At 47.9% G+C, this 14,378-nt stretch overlaps 1 protein-coding gene across 12 annotated transcripts in view; it reads left to right on the plus strand.

The window, feature by feature from the left end:
• PPP6R2 (protein phosphatase 6 regulatory subunit 2) overlaps positions 1–14,378 on the plus strand; it is a 90,532-nt gene that overhangs the window by 23,300 nt on the left and 52,854 nt on the right. For 9 of the 12 annotated variants that reach the window (XR_013958728.1, XM_080637408.1, XM_080637410.1 and 6 more), the window contains one exon: positions 4,509–4,641. The gene's annotated coding sequence lies outside the window, so the exon portion shown is untranslated. Of the gene's footprint in view, positions 1–1,679; positions 1,701–3,692; positions 3,712–3,767; positions 3,792–4,508; positions 4,642–14,378 lie in introns of those variants that run through there. The other 3 variants (XM_080637413.1, XM_080637414.1, XM_080637412.1) reach the window with 3 other exon arrangements.

Raw genomic sequence — 14,378 nt, forward strand, 5'->3', positions numbered from 1 at the left:
GGAGCTGACAGCAACGCCTTGAAGCCAAAATAGGGTCTTTTGTGGAGAGTGAACTCTTGACAGCTTTCTGGGATGCATAAAAATATCCTGAGTTTTCCCTTGTCTTTTGGAAATGATAAATAAGTTTTGTTGGGTTTTTTTTATTATCCTCCTTGATAACTTCACCGCTATTGCAACCTTTTGTCCATGAATTTCTGGATCTTGAGAGAAGCAGCGTTGGGAAGGAGTTGATGATCTCCAAAAGCCCAACTTCAGGAACTTGATGGAAGTTGATAGTATAGATCTCATGGAAGGGCTTCTCGTCTGCCTTAAGCTCTACTTCCATGTCTCACTTGTTGCACTGGAGAGAAAGCTTTGGAGAGGGACAATGACCACTTTATACTGGGCTCTTTTTCCCTTTGGATTGTGGTGCTTTTTTGGTGGCTGCTCCTCAAGTAGGTGGTAAGAATCTGAATTAATTCCAAAGTGTGTGCAGGTGGAGATCAGATTGATTAGAGAATTGCTTGCTGGTTTGATGTAAGCTGCCTGTTGTTGTTCAGCCTATGAGTGCTGTGGAGATGTCTTTTTCCCCTCAATTTGCATAACTAACTTTATTAGTAATGTCTTGAGGGACACTATTACTTATATAAAAGCTTAAGTTTCATTAATCTTGTTTGATATTCCTGATCAACTGTATGAAAGCAGTGAAGGCAGTGGGAAGAGTTTCAGTTTCTTTAAAAATAGCTGCTTTTTATATAATATTATCAAACACTCACATCCTTTCTTCATGCACTTACATCCCAGTACTGACTGCTGGGAGATGTCACTGGTTGTACAGTGAAGGCAAGAGTCTTGCTTCCCTCTTGTGTTCTCCAGGATTAGGATAGGCAGCCAGAGATTGTGGAATAAACCAGGCTGGAAAAGACCTTTAAGCTCATCCGGTCCAACCATTCCCAGCACTGCCAAGGCCACCTCACTAACCCATGACACTGAGGCCTCGGCTCCACGGTGTGCGAACGCTTGCAGGGACGGTGACTCCAGCACTGCCCTGGGCAGCCTGTTCCAATGCCTGAGCACCCTTTGGGGAAGGAATTGTTCCTCAGCTCCATCTAAATCTGCCCTGGTGCAGCTTGAGGCCGTTTCCTCTTGTCCCATCCCTTGTTCCTTGGGAGCAGAGCCCAGCCCCCTCCTGGCTCCATCCTCCTGTCAGGCAGTTGTAGGGAGCGATAAGGTCCCCCCTGAGCCTTCTCTTCTCCAGACTGAACCCCCCAGGTCCCTCAGCCGTTCCCCATCACATTTGTGCTCCAGGCCCTGCACCAGCTCCATTGCCCTTCTCTGGCCCTGCTCCAGCACCTCAATGTCTCTCTTGCAGTGAGGGGCCCAGAGCTGAACACAGGATTGGAGGTGCGGCCTCACCAGTGCCCAGTGCAGGGGCACAATCACTGCCCTGGCCCTGCTGCCGCACTGGTGCTGATACAGGCCAGGATGCTGGTGGGATGCTCTTTTTTATGAGTTAAATACACCTTTTGATTAATTTTGTCAAGGGATTCTCATTCTTCTCAGTATTTTCTTCTTCACTTGTCTTTTCCAGATAAACAATCCCTCTTTCCGACTATTAATAGAAGTTGTGCACAGGGATTCTCTGCAGGGAGGCAGCATTCCAGCCCCTAGGAGCGTTGGTGCAGCCGGACTGCTTTTCCCAGCTTCCCCCACAGAAGCAGGTACCAAAGCAGAAGGAGCTCAAGGAGAGTTCTCTGCTTGCCAGCAGCTTCCTTATGTGTGCTCTGGCTTTAATGTCTTGCTTTTTTTAAGCAGAGGAGCACTGCAAGAAGCATCCAGGCTCTCCTGACACCTGTGCTGCTGCCATAGTTGGGTTTGGGATGGCTTCTGCAGGCTTGAGGGCTGTGTCTGAGTTGCCTTTCTGGCTTTAAGGTGAAAGAGGCTAGATTTAGATCTTAAGCAGAAGTTCTTCCCTGTGAGGGTGCTGAGGCGCTGGCACAGGGTGCCCAGAGAAGCTGTGGCTGCCCCATCCCTGGCAGTGTCCAAGGCCAGGTTGGACACAGGGGCTTGGAGCAACCTGCTCTAGTGGAAGGTGTCCCTGCCTGTGGCTGGGTGTTGGAACTGGATGAGCTTTAAGGCCCCTTCAACCCAAACCAGTCTGGGGTTCTATGATTGTCATTCACAATAACCAGTTTCCTATTGACTGGTTTTGGGCATGTTGCCACACCAGTGAGAAGGTCACAGTGAGAGCAATTTGGGATGTGTGTGCTAGAGGCCTGAAGAACAAGTGCAGTTCTAGCACAGGACCATCCTCAGACAGTTGAATTCGTAAGAATCAAGAAAGTGCAGTTGGAATAAGGAAAGCTGTCACCTCAAATTCACACAATTCCCAGTTGTGTCTCTAAGGGCTTCTCTTTATGGATTCTCTATGGCCTAAGTTAGGTTAGATTTCCTCTAAAACCTGTGACTGAGGGGGTTATGTTTGACCTGCTGGGTTTATTCTCTCCAGCCTATTTGGGGGAATCACTGGAGATGCAAGTTGTTACTTTGAGATGGGTGATTTCTCCTGTTGGAAATGAGACACTTTCTGTTGGATACGAAACCTGTGCATGGTTGAACTCAAAACTGAACTTCTCTATGGACACACTACACTAATGTTTGACCAGGTCTGTTTATGTGCTGTTAGTAAAAAATGCAAAATGCCCAGAGAAAAGGTAGAGAATATAAACTCTTATTTACTGGCACCACTTTGTTGTGCTCTGTTTCAAATCAGTTGTCAGACAAAAAAAAAGTGCATGGCTCAGGAGAGAATCGGGCTGAAATCACAGCAGTGTGTGTTCAGCACGTAGGAAAGGACTTAACCCCGTTACCCAAATCTGTTCTGACTTCACTGAAATGCAGTGGATCCCATTGTCCTACTGCTCTTACCTAGGAATTTATGAGCTGTTTCAGTTAAATAATGGAAGAAATTGAAGAAAATTGAGAGCAATGTAGCATCAAACTGAAGGATGACAGAGCTGGAGGCTGATGCCAGTCATTTGAAGTGTTGGAGGTTAAATTCTTGCTCTTTCTCAAGTCAGAAGAATAGTGTCACGTTGGATTGCTTCAACTATTCCGTAATCCAGGAAGGCCACTTCAGGAAGGTGTGACATGACTGTGTCCTTAAGATGCTGATGTGAAATGTGCTTTCAGGAAGAACAAGATGGGTCCTTGCTCCTGTTTTTCATGGGTCTTACAACATGGACATGGGGTGAAAGGAAGCATTGAGGGAGGGCGGGACACTGTGCAGTCAGTTTGCTGCTTGCTGACACCTTCATGTGGATTGCATAAGCTTGGAAAACATCCCTGGCTTTTGGGCTTGGTAAATCATAGAATCACAGAATTTGAGACTGGAAGGGACCTCAAAGATCATCTGCTCCAACCTTTCTGGACAAAGCATGACCTAGACTAGATGGCCCAGCACCCTGTCCAGCCCAGTCTTAACAGTGTTCAGGTTTCTTGTAGCCCCTTTAGGCACTGGAGCTGCTCTAAGGTCTCCCCTTAAGGAGCCTTCTCTTCTCCAGGTTGAACCAGCCCAGCTCTCTCAGCCTGGCTCCAGAGCAGAGCTGCTCCATCCCTTGCAGCATCTCCGTGGCCTCCTCTGGATTCTCTCCAGCAGCTCCACATCCCTCTTGTGTTGGGGGAAGATGAAGAAGGAGGGGGAAGAAGATGAGAAATTATATTATTCTGTCTGTTAGTGCTGTGTTACACTCTTGTGCTTCTCTGGATTGTGATGTTAAGATGTCAAGGCTGATTGGAGATGTAGCATCAATGTGAGCATTCTCTTTCTGTTGGGATAGTGAGGGAACACCATTTGATATAGGGTCTGGCTGCTGTTGTCTTCTCTTTGATCATGATCCTAGTGTAAAAAAAAAAAAGGAATACCTGGATAGATACAGGCTTGGTTAAACCCTCTTTACCAAGGCTCTGCAGTTGTGGGTGGGACTCAATGAGTTAAGCCAGGCTTAGTTCTCTTCCCACTTCCATCTATGAATCCCCTTTTAAAACCATGGCAAGGGCTCTTGTGGAGGCGAGTTCCTCGCTGCCGCCTGGAGGTGCTGGGGCCCCTGACCAAATGTGAGATACGTGTGGTGTTGCTGCAATTATTCTTGGAACAAGTGAAAATGACCCTCAGGTTTCCCTGACAACCTACAACTTGCTTTTTGAAGCCATGTCAAGAAAACAAGTGTGTGTTCTTGAATGAGGTACAAGTCTCACAGCAGAGCAAGAGCCACAAGGGGCCGGGGCTGTTAACCCCTCACTGCCACAGCAGGGGAGGAGCATGTTTGCCCTGTGCTGCAGAAGGAGCACAAGTGGAAGGAGAATGTCTGATGGGGTGCTGGTGGCTTTGCAAAGTGTTGGTCACCGATGGTCTTGCTCAGAGCTCTCGTTGGGTTGAAGGGTTACATGGAGGTTTCTTTATGGTGGTAAAAACCTCTTTGGCTTTCAGTTACCTTTGGTTAATAACAGCTTTTTCCAATCTTTTCCAGGATAGGAAGCTTGAGGAAGAATTCACACTGGATGAAAATAATTTTCTGAAGCTGGGAATATTCCAGGAACTGTAACCCAAATGTTTCTCTGTCCGTGGAGCAGATTTCACGTTTGAAATAACTTCTACTGAAGGTATGCACATCTCCTTTATAAGCTCAGTAATGACAACATGTTATATTGCGTGTTCTGGTGGTTGCTCCTGAGATTGTTCTTGCTGTTTAATACCTGGAGTCGTTTGAGAGGGAGCTGTAGTGGGATGGTCCTGCTGAGGAGGTTAGAACTGGTTTCATACAGCTGAGCAGCTCAGCTCTGCAGTCTAGTCATGAGATGTGGGTCAGGTTACACGCTAAAACCAGGTTTAGCTGGTAAGTATCTCTCAAAACTTAAGCTGATGGGAAGAAGATGGGACTTCTTTCTTTCTGGTGACTATCTGTACTTCTGGGAACCACTTGTGGCTCTTCCAAGAAGTACCAGTATGGGAATAACACATGGCAAGTACCTTTTGTCACGGGGGTAGTGAGAGTGACCAGGCCATGGTTACTTACTGGTTTTCATAAGGTGAGAAGTTGGAAGCATCCAACAAAGTTAGAAAGCTGGCAGTGAAGCAAACAAGAGGAACTGCTCTTTGGTGCAGCACATGATTACACTGAGGATTTACAGCTCAGGATTATTGGGATATGGACTGGCTGCCTGTGGGAGCACTGGGATCCTCCTTGGTACCACCTGAGCTGGCTGACTTGATCATTGTCCTGCTGGTAGTTTGGTTATAAAGAGCTTTCTTAATGATACAAAGGCAAGAGATCTTATGTAAAGCAAGGTCTCCCAGGGGAATAAGTTACGAATTAAAGGCATTCTTAAAACTCCACAAAGAAGGAGCAGACCCTAAGTTTTATTGCAGAAAAAGTGTGGGTTTAGATGAGCTGTGAATAAAGATGCTGCTGCTGAGGAAGCTGGTAACACTTATGTTGTGTTTCAGACCTGATAGCTGGGAACTGGTGAAAATTGAGGGGAGACTGAGATGAGCTCTTAGGCAGAAGCTCTTCCCTGTGAAGGTGCTGAGGTGCTGACACAGGGTGCCCAGAGAAGCTGTGGCTGCCCCATCCCTGGCAGTGTTCAAGGCCAGGTTGGACACAGGGGCTTGGAGCAACCTGCTCTAGTGGAAGGTGTCCCTGCCCGTGGCAGGGGTTGGAGCTGGAAGAGCTTTAAGCTCCCTTCCAGCTGAAACTATGGCTCTGTGAACGTTGCTCTGGAAGCCATCTGCGATCTAGAGCATGTGGATGGTGCCCAGAGGTTAGTAATCCTCTGGGTCAGTGACATATATAGAGATAAATAGTAGTAGGAAATGATGTAGCCCAGTCTGGCAAATTCTGCTCATCCCTGAGGTGTGGCTGGCTCAGGACCCTCAGTACCTGCTCTTGCTGTCAATGGACACAGAAGTTCAGAGCAGTGCAGGGCAGGCAGTGCCACCTTCTGCCAGTCACCTGGGTGAGTGCCCTGTCTGAAACATTCTGGCTGTAAAACCTTTGAGGGTCCCTTATAAACCTGGTTGATATGAACTGGTGCAACCAGCTGGGGCCTTGAGCTCCGCTGAGCTTTCGGACTCCATAACCATCTATGGCAGTAAGTTCTACAGCGTTTCTTGGCTGCTTGATGACTTTGAGGTGTCCCTGTTCTTGGGTTTACTGGGGGATGTAAATAACTGTTCACCTCCTTAATATCATTTGTGCCTTCTGCTGTATCTCCTGTTCTTCTGAGCTGTGGTCATGAATCAAGGCAAGTTTAATGCATCTTCCATTAGAAGCTGGGCTGCTTCACATTCTGCTCAGTCTCTTTTAAGAGAAGCTGATCAGACGAGCTGCACTTTTTGAGCTCTGCTGTCTCTTCTGAGAGAAGCAAAGCAGACCTCGAGCAGCGAGATGCAATGTGCGATACTCAGATGATGTCATGCCTCCTGTTTACTTGCTTGATCTTTCTTGGAATGACTTCTGACATGCTGGAGCGGGGCCAGAGAAGGGCAACAGAGCTGGTGCAGGGCCTGGAGCACAAGTGTGATGGGGAACAGCTGAGGGACCTGGGGGGTTCAGTCTGGAGAAGAGAAGGCTCAGGGGGGACCTTATCGCTCCCTACAACTGCCTGACAGGAGGATGGAGCCAGGAGGGGGCTGGGCTCTGCTCCCAAGGAACAAGGGATGGGACAAGAGGAAAAGGCCTCAAGCTGCACCAGGGCAGGTTTAGATGGAGCTGAGGAACAATTCCTTCCCCAGAGGGTGCTCAGGCATTGGAACAGGCTGCCCAGGGCAGTGCTGGAGCCACCGTCCCTGCAAGTGTTCACACACCGTGGAGCCGAGGCCTCAGTGCCATGGGTTAGTGGTGGCCTTGGCAGTGCTGGGGAACTGTTGGACTGGATGAGCTTTAAAGGGCTTTTCCAACCTGGTTGATTCTCCGATTCTATGATTACTTCTGCCTCTTTGGCTGCAGCTCTGTATTGAGATCCTTGACAGTATCTCAAACATCATTCCAGGATCAGGATCTGTTCTATTTGTATGTCAAAATGACTCGTTTCTTCAAAAAGACCACTGTTGCATCACAGGAGGGCTGCTTGTCTGCTGTGTCCTGGCTCTGGCACTCAGGTCAGGTAGATCACTCTGGAAGGAGGGGAAGTCGCTCCTTCCTGGGATCATCTGAGCATATCTGGGGGAAGAGGTTCCCAGAACGTGGGATAGGGCAGGCAGAAGAGTGAGAGTGTGTGAAAATACAGCAGGAAAGAAGTTTGTGGTGCAGGAGAGTGTGGGATACAGCTCAGATGAGCAAGGCACAGAGGGGCAGCCTGGCTTCAGAACTGGTGGACAGTGAGGGAGTTCCTGAGGATTCAGAGGAAGCTGCAGATGTTGACTGAACACAGAAAGCTCCTGACTTAGACGAAACCCACGGGTAAGGGGGAATGGCTTTAACCTGCCAGAGGGGAGATTGAGGTGAGCTCTTAGGCAGAAGCTCTTCCCTGGGAGGGTGCTGAGGCCCTGGCACAGGGTGCCCAGAGAAGCTGTGGCTGCCCCATCCCTGGAAGTGTTCAAGGCCAGGTTGGATGAGGCTTGAAGAAACCTGCTCTAATGGAAGGTGTCCCTGCCCATGGCAGGGGTTGGAACTGGAGGAGCTTTAAGCTTCCAACACAAACCATTCCTTGATTCTCTTATTTTTTTTATCTCTTTCTCTGTATGGCAAAGCTGAAAACTGCTTGTTCTTACAGGGGGAAATAAAAGAAATTTTGTATTAAAACTTAAGGGAGGAAAAGCATAAAATAACCTTAAAATTCACATCAGGAATCCCAGCTGTCAAGATGAAAGAGCCTGACTGCATTAAACAGGACCTAGGGAAGACTCCTCAGTTGTGACGTAGCTGCTGAAATTCTGTTTGTCCTTCTGTATTTATAACAGAAAGGATGTTACAGGAAAGTCAGAAGGACTCAGGAATTCTTTCTCGATGGAAACAAGTAGGATAATGTACTTCTCTCAGCATTTCCATGTGGTTCCACTTAGTCAGTAAGTGGAAAATGTTGAATGTTTTATTTTATCAGGAATGGTCTTAAATAGGCTTAAATAAAAACAATAAATCAGTAAATGTTGGTATTTTCCTCCCAGTTTCCAGCAGGAGTTGCCTGGAGGGTTGCTGGCGTCCACTCTCCATTTTACTGGGCTTGGAATACAGGGAACATTCTGAAAGGGTGGAAAATGCTGTGGATGTCTTGTATGTGTGCCCATAGTCAGTGAGGCTCAGGATAGCCTCTGGTACCTACAGGACTGGCTGCAGGGATAATCCTGGGCAAAACAACACATCCACCTCCTGGTGGATAAGATTCTGGCTGGATGGTCACACTCAAAAGAGTTGTGGTCAATGGCTCGATGTTCAAGTGGAGACCTGTGACAAGTGCTGTTCCTCAGGGGTCAGTGTTGGGGCTGATCTTGTTCAACATCTTTGTTGTGACATGGATACTGGGATTGAGCAGCCTCAACAAGTTTGTGGTGACATGGAGCTGTGTGATGCAGTGTCACACTGGAGGGAAAGGATGGGATCCAGAGGGAACTGGAGAGGTGCGAATGTGTGAACCTCATGGAGTTGAACAAGGCCAAGTGCAAGGTTCTGCCCCTCTGTCAAGGCAATCACAGCACAAACACAGGCTGGGGGAGACGGGATGGAGCAGCCTGAGGGAGGAGGACTTGGGGTGTTGTGTGAGGAGAAGCTCCCCACGATCTGGCCTCAGCGTGCATTTGAGCCCAGAACCCCCCGTGTGCTGGGCTGCACCCCCAGAGAGTGAGCAGCAGCTCAGGGAGGGGATCCTGCCCCTCTGCTGTGCTCTGGGGAGACCCCTCCTGCAGTCCTGACCCAGCTGTGGGGCAGCAGCACAAGAGGGACGTGGAGCTGTTGGAGCGAGGCCAGAGGAGGCTGTGAAGATGCTGCAAGGGCTGGATCAGCTCTGCTCTGGAGCCAGGCTGAGAGAGCTGGGCTGGTTCAGCCTGGAGAAGAGAAGGCTCCTTAAGGGAAAACCTGAGATTCTGTGACAAGTTCACCAGAGATCTAGGGGAAGCAGGAGACGCACTGTGGTGGTGTTATTTTTGTTACAGCAGCCAAGGAAGCGTTGCACGGCCCTGTGAGTTCTGTGGTATGTGGAATTGAACCATGTATTTTAAATCTTCAGATCTGGAATGGACATGTGAAACTTTAAAACATGAATTTTAATCACCTATTACTTTTGCAGATGCCTCCTGGTTTTTTCTAGAACAGATAGAGAGGCCTTTGGACCAGACTTAATGGTGCTCAGGTGAAGGCTCTAAAAAGCCACTTCATACTTTCCCCTAGCAGCATTGTTAGATAAAATCCAGGCCACAAAGTGCAAATCACAGAATCCCAGACTGGTTTGGGTTGGAAGGGACCTTAAAGCTCCTCCAGTCCCAACCGCCTGCCACAGGCAGGGGCACCTTCCACTAGAGCAGGTTGCTCCAAGCCCCTGTGTCCACCTGGCCTCGAACACTGCCAGGGATGGGGCAGCCACAGCTTCTCTGGGCACCCTGTGCCAAAGCCTCAGCACCCTCACAGGGAAGAGCTTCTGCCTAAGAGCTCATCTCAATCTCCCCTCTGTCAGGTTAAAGCCATTCCCCTTGTCCTGTCCCTACAGGTGCTTGTCCAAAGCCCCTCTCCGGGTGTCTTGTCCCTTGTAAATGATTACATGATCATTGGAGGAAGGATGATATGCAGTGAGGCAAACCCAGTCATTACGGGCCTCACAGAGGAGTGAGGAGACTTTGGGTTAAAGCTTAAACAGGGGAAGTTTAGATTGGATATAAGGAAGAAGTTCTTTAATGAGAGGGTGGTGAGGCACTGGAATGGGTTGCCCAGGGAGGTTGTGAATGCTCCATCCCTGGCGGTGTTCAAGGCCAGGTTGGATGAGGCCTTGGGTGACATGGTTTAGTGTGAGGTGTCCCTGCCCATGGCAAGGGGGTTGGAACTTGATGATCTTACGGTCCTTTCCAACCCTAACTGTTCTATGATTCTGCTCATGTAAGGAGAAAGATGAAGAGTAGAGATTACCTCAAAATGTGCACAGTAAGGGGCAATATTACTGGTTTCTTACATTTCTGTTGTTGACCGTCTCTCCAGCCCCAGCGTGCAGCCAGGGATTGCCTTGTGTGGTGTTGTGCTGCTTGACTGGAGCCCCCACATACCTTCTAAATATTCAGACATTCCTGGTGTGCGTTGTTGGCAAACAGCAGGTGTTTGAGTGACACTTTAATTCTGCACATTCCCATTTAGAAATGCTCTCCAGAAAGCTGTTAATGTTCAGAAACAGCAGCTTGTTCTTACAGACAGCTACTTGCCTCACATAGCTGTGGGTTTGCCTTTCATTGCATACCCCAGCTCAGAAGTATCAGGAGCAGCTTTGGAGAACTTTGAGATGTCCACCTGCAAAGGCAGAAGACATGGTCTAGGGTGAGGCATCCCTGCCCATGGCAAGGAGTTGTAACTGGATGATCTTAAGGTTGTTTCCAACCCTAACTGTTCTATGGTTCTAGGGCTAGTTTCTGTTGATATAGATGCCCTAAAGTAAAGTAGTTAAGACTCAAGTGATGAGATACCATCCAGAGGTACTTGGACAAGCTGAAGAAGTTGGCCCACTGCAAACCTCATGAAGTCCAACAAGGCAAATGCAAGGTCCTGCGCGTGGGTTGGGGCAGTCCCCATTATCGACACGGATTGGGGGATGAAGGGAAGGAGAGCAGCCTTGAGGAGAGGGACTTGGAGGTATTGTTGGGTGAAAGATTGGACATGTGCGCTTGCAGCCCAGAGGAGCCAGAGTGGGGCCAGCAGGTGGAGGGAGGTGATTCTGCCCCTCTGCTTTGGTGAGACCCCTCCTGGAGCACAACATCCAGCTCTGGAGTCCTCAGTACAGAAAGAACATGGACCTGTTGAAGAGGGGCCAGAGGAGGCCACAAAAATGATCAGATCATGGAGCACTTCTCCTGTGAGGAAAGGCTGAGAGAACTGTGCTTGTTCAGCCTCAAGCAGAGAAGGCTCTGGGGAGACCTTATTGTGGCTTTTCAGTTCTTAAAAGGAGTCTCTCAGAAAGGTGGGGAGGGACTTTTTAGCAGGGCCTGTTACGACAGGACAAGGGTAATGGTTTTGAACTGACAGAGGAGATTCAGGCTGGATGTGAGGAAGAAATTCTTTACAATGAGGGTGCTGGGGCGCTGGCACAGGGTGCCCAGAGAAGCTGTGGCTGCCCCGTCTGTGGCAGCGTTCAAGGCCAGGTTGGATGGGGCTTGGAGCAACCTGCTGTAGTGCAAGGTGTCCCTGCCCATGGCCGGGGATTGGAACCAGAGGAGCTTTAAGGTCTCTTTAACCCAAACCTTTCCATGATTCCATGCCTAATCCACATGGACAGAGCAGTCCATACAAACCACTTTGGGCTTCCAGGCCTGCTGAGCAGCCAGGGCTCCTGATGGAACAGGGAGGTCTCTGGCTTCTGCTTTGCTGGATGTCAGCAGCGTTGGGTGTTTCTTGCTGCCTTTTCCCCTGCTGAACACCACTTGCAGCCTGGACAAGAGGCATGAGCACAGTTTTAATGAACACAGTGAATTTTCTTCTCCCCAAATACAAGAGCTAGAAACAGCTTTAAGAGAAAAATAGCAGGAGTTATCTAGAGCAGCAGGAATGTGAACCCTGACCCCACCATGTTTATCCTCATGTTCTCATATTCTGATTTAGCTCTATTTTACTTGTTGGGTAAGGAAGGAAAGTGCAACTTGAGAAGCTGCGTGAGGGGGATTGTTTGGAGGATCTGCAGGGCTCTGAGCAGCCTCTTGCTATCTCAGACAAGCTCTGCCTTGGCTACAAATAAGAGCAGGCTGGTGGTGGGGATGGCAGCTTGGTGAAGAAATACCCACTTACGGAAGGCTTATTTTGAGCTGTTCACAGCTGGAAGTCCCTGTAACATCCTTCTGCAGCTCAGGACTTCCACAGGTCTGCAGAACTGGGAACTTCGGTATGGGGAGAGTAAAGTGCACTGTGATAGGAATGATGTTTGTGGTATGAGGTAGGTGCAAGAATGACAGCTAAATGGTTGAATATGGTTAGTAAAATGAGAAAATTCACAGTACTTTTGAATTATAACTATTTAGTTGTGGTCCCAAAGCACTGATGTGTCTGTTCTCTTCTTGATGTATCCAAGGAATTTACCCATCATCTTTAAGAGAAAGTTCTCACTTTTACCAAATGCTCCTTTTTGTTTGCACCCTTTTAAAGTAAGTTTTATGAAGATTTTGACTTTTAGTGTAGAGATTAGATCAGAACAAAGCCTGGGACTTAACTTCTTATTTACAGAAAAAGAAACGTTAACAGCTTTCCAATTTCACATTTCAGAGCAGCTTCCTCTTAATTCATCTGCTGTACACAGCTTGAAGTTTTCAGCTTATCCTGCTCCGTAACTTACACAATCCTTGTGGATTTCTCAAACAATTTAACTGAAAGCAATAAGTTTAATGCACACAATGTAATCACTGCAGACAGCTAAACCAAGGTGTTCACTGCACATTGTGATCAGTGTTGTCTTTATACTCGTGCTTTACCCCTTCTGCTTTCCATAGGTCAGTAGTTTGTCAGGACTTACTGGTGTGGCTTGAAGAGTTTTTGTCCCATTCCATGTCTGAGAGAGGGAAAGTGAATGTGAGGAGGTGGTGTTTTGTAACTCAGCGTGGCTGGGAGGAGGAATGACACACAGGGAATTCCATCCAGCTGCTTTAAAAAGTACTTTTCCAAAGAGTTTGAAACTTTGATGTGGTTTAAGGTCAGGGAACACTTTTCATGCCAAGCTCAAATGGATTTAAAAAGATTAATCATAGAATGGCATGGGTTGGAAAGGACCTTAAGATCATTCAGTTCCAGCCCCCTGCCACAGGCAGGGACACCTTCCACTAGAGCAGGTTGCTCCAAGCCCCTGTGTCCAACCTGGCCTTGAACACTGCCAGGGATGGGGCAGCCGCAGCTTCTCTGGGCACCCTGTGCCAGCACCTCAGCACCCTCACAGGGAAGAACTTCTGCCTTAGATCTAACCTGAACTTCCCCTGTTTCAGCTTGAACCCATCATCCTTGTCCTATCACTATAGTCCCTGATGAAGAGTCCCTCCAGCATCCTTGTAGCCCCCTTCAGACACTGGAAGCTGCTCTTAGGTCTTCACTCAGCTTCTGTTCTTTAGCATATTTGTAGGATGTATTCACTGATAATTGTCAAACATGAGATTTCAGGTGGCACTTGAGGTTATCTGTGATGCAGTGATGAGAGAAGGCTGAGGCAGTTTACCAGGAAAACCTCATTCCTACCCTGCTTCCTAGCACTGAGTCCTGTGCTTCTGGGACAAGGCTGTTCTCACCCAAGACGGACATAGCATGTTGCTTCCTGCATCGTGAAGGCATCTCAGTGCTGTTTTAGACATTCTGCTTTTGCTTTTTCTGAGAAGATTCAAGAAATGAAGAAATCCCAACCAGAGAAGTGACTCTGTGTCAAGAAAGCCTCTTCACTTGCAGAAGGGGAGATTGTCATTAGTTGGAAGCTGAGGCTTGGGCTCTGCTTGGCTTCTTGCCTACAGAGTTCATAAATGCTTCCCTTCTCAGCCCTGTGTTAAGGGTAGGAAAACCAAAACTGCATCCAGTGTGCCTGGAAACTGAAGTTTCCCTTTCTGGAGTACATTGATGCCAAGCAGTGGTAGTTTCAGAACAGGGTAAACAGAAGGATTAGTTGGGGAACTTACGGCATTTGATACGCCCGGCACTGAAGAGCCATCCTTGAAGCACTATCAAAGGTTAAATCGAAAGACTATCCCTAACTTTCATTTAATGACAACTTGGGAGGGAAAAGTGGGCATTCTTCAGCTGAGAAATCTTTCCCTCTTACAGAATCACAGAATGGTTTGGGTTGGAAAGGACTTTAAGATCATCCATTTCCAACACAAGTTATTTCACTTCAGCATGGAAAACTCTGTCAAAGTGAAAACTGTCATCCTTGTACTAATGTTGGAATAGCCTATTTCATCATCTCGACCCGAGTTTGTTGAAATACAGTAGTTTGAGGGATTTTGTTCCTATTAAAGATACTTAAAACCCCAATTCCTGACCATGTTCTCATCCCTTTAGCACTTGAGGTTAGGCAGCTGCTTCAAACACTCCTGCACTTGGCCTTGTTACCGTTACATCCGTGAAACTCAGAGCGTGTTGAAGTCTCATGGAGTATAATGCTTTTCTGGACATAGAATAAGTAACTGTAAAGGTTAAGTAAGGTGTAAAGTTAACTGTAAGGTGTAAGGAAGGGCAGTAGGAGCTGTTATGTGA

This window comes from Psittacula echo (genome assembly GCF_963264785.1).
Source record: "Psittacula echo genome assembly, chromosome: 1".
NCBI classification, from domain to species: Eukaryota; Metazoa; Chordata; class Aves; order Psittaciformes; family Psittacidae; genus Psittacula; species Psittacula echo.